The sequence below is a fragment of the Schistocerca piceifrons genome, unplaced genomic scaffold (genome assembly GCF_021461385.2).
Source record: "Schistocerca piceifrons isolate TAMUIC-IGC-003096 unplaced genomic scaffold, iqSchPice1.1 HiC_scaffold_1071, whole genome shotgun sequence".
Classification (NCBI taxonomy): domain Eukaryota; kingdom Metazoa; phylum Arthropoda; class Insecta; order Orthoptera; family Acrididae; genus Schistocerca; species Schistocerca piceifrons.
Window position 1 is genome coordinate 65001 of NW_025726876.1, and position 2500 is coordinate 67500.

The 2500-nt window shown below is 56.6% G+C and overlaps 1 non-coding gene across 1 annotated transcript in view; it reads right to left on the minus strand.

Annotated features, from left to right (window-relative positions):
• The window catches only part of LOC124726952, a 1909-nt gene extending 1709 nt beyond the window's left edge, over window positions 1-200 (minus strand). The window contains exon 1 of the ribosomal RNA XR_007006826.1: window positions 1-200. This exon is cut by the window's left edge and continues 1709 nt beyond it. This is a non-coding gene — a ribosomal RNA (small subunit ribosomal RNA).
• Between the last annotated feature and the right edge of the window lie 2300 nt (window positions 201-2500).

Sequence of the window (2500 nt, forward strand, 5' to 3'; positions counted from 1 at the left end):
TTCCATCTCTGGTCGGGACTCTGTTTGCATGTATTAGCTCTAGAATTACCACAGTTATCCAAGTAACGTGGGTACGATCTAAGGAACCATAACTGATTTAATGAGCCATTCGCGGTTTCACCTTAATGCGGCTTGTACTGAGACATGCATGGCTTAATCTTTGAGACAAGCATATGACTACTGGCAGGATCAACCAGGGAGCTGCGTCAACTAGAGCTGAGCAGCCGGCCGCCCGGGAGTGTGTCCCGGGGGCCCGCGCGAACACGCAAGCGTCCGCTCAATCATTCTGCAAACAGGAGGAGGCTGAGCTCCCCTGCACAATACACCTCGAAACCCTCTCAGGTCCCGGCGGCGCGCAGCGCCGTCCCAAGTACTTGGTCGGGTTCGAGAGAGGCGCAATCGCCCGGAGTTAGGCGAGTAGACGCTTTCGGTGCGACCACCCGTGCTCCCAACTGAGCTTGCCGCTGCCGACAGAGGCCCGGGAGCGTGCTGTCGTGGCATTGCCGGCGGGAGACAACACGCGCCACCTACGGTGACCGGCAGCTCCAACGCCAGCGCCACAGAAGGACAAAAGCCCCACTTGGGTGCCGAAGCGAACTCTCCCAGCACAGCGCACGCGCCAACACATCCGCACAGCTGCGATACAAACCACCAGCGAGAACCGCTGGGGCGACCGAGCAGCAGACGGCGTCGCGGCGCCGAGCGCCGGGCGGCGGCGCATCCTCAACGCACACAGTCCTCAATCGGACCAGCACACTGAAGATGTCCACCGCGCTTCGCACCGGGCCCGCGAGGACCTACTTTGGCCGCACGGCGCCGCGCGCAGGGTGCGCCGGCGCGCAGCTGCGACGCCTGCCGCGTCCGTCGGCCGGCGCGCCTGCCACTGGCCGCCCCCACCAGCCGGCTGTAGCGCGTGCGCCCACGCACCGCGCGGCCAGCACGCCGGGAGGCGCCCCCTCACCGGCCGGGGACGGTCCCACCCAGCCACCGCCGCGTATCGCTTCACACCCAGATGCCGTTCAGTTTCGTCGGCATGGTGGGTATCGCTGGAACAACCGGTTAGTACCTCAACCTATCGTCGCCATCACCGATTCACCCCTAGCGAGAACAACCGCACCACAACAGGTTACCATTTGTTCATTTGCGTAACTTCACCAGAAAACGCAGGCGTCCATCGCCATTTGCAACTTCAACGATTATTGCATGCCTGTGTCAGGTGTCACGCCACACTACGTCTGCCCACATACACGCAACAAAATGTGCACGCCTAGACAATACGTGGAAGGTGGCCCCCGTACGTATGCGATGTCCATTGCTCGAACGACTGTCAACCGGCCTCTGTAGCATGTCGCAGATATGGAACGCGGTGCACCATGCCATCACGGTGTGTGAGGAGAGACGACTAGGTCCGAATACATCAACAGACAGCTCATGCTGATCGCCATCCACGGCGTCCGTTCCTCCCACACGTCTCTATGGCGTACCACACTGCAATCCAGCTCTCATAGGGAGACGACACGTAGCTGCGTGCACAATATTTGCACTGTATGGTCCGCCGTTTTTGGGCGCAGTCGTTGTGCGGTCACACATGTGCCACGATGTATCATTCAGTACATAAGGACGAATGTGCAGTACAGATTGTGGTTCACGCGTACGACATCAGCGGACAGTTGACACAGGCCGCACCACAACGTAGCCTGAGTACGTCGCATGCGAAGGGCATTGAACATGCAAACTTCTCACCAACCAGCTTGCGAAGGCAGGGGGCAAGGTGGGGACGTGGGGAGGGGCGGCATGTACGTCCTGCTGCCATCCACATTACAGTGTACAGCAGGAGCATGTGGAAAGTGAGCAAGACTTGCAAGGTGTTTAACATGAAGCGATACACAGGGGTGCGGGCAGTGCGAGTAGCGAACTATATTGCGAGGGTTGCGGGTGGGCAACACTACAGTAATTGAACGAGTCGTATAACAATTACAGAGCAGGTTTAGGCGACAACGTGGGTTACGTTAAGGCGACAACATGGGTTAGGTTAAGGCACAACATGGGTTAGGTTAAGGCACAACATGGGTTAGGTTAAGGCACAACATGGGTTAGGTTAAGGCACAACATGGGTTAGGTTAAGGCACAACATGGGTTAGGTTAAGGCACAACATGGGTTAGGTTAAGGCACAACATGGGTTAGGTTAAGGCACAACATGGGTTAGGTTAAGGCACAACATGGGTTAGGTTAAGGCACAACATGGGTTAGGTTGAGGCACAACATGGGTTAGGTTAAGGCACAACATGGGTTAGGTTGAGGCACAACATGGGTTAGGTTGAGGCACAACATGGGTTAGGTTGAGGCACAACATGGGTTAGGTTGAGGCACAACATGGGTTAGGTTAAGGTACAACATGGGTTAGGTTAAGGTACAACATGGGTTAGGTTAAGGTACAACATGGGTTAGGTTAAGGTACAACATGGGTTAGGTTAAGGTACAACATGGGTTAGGTTAAGG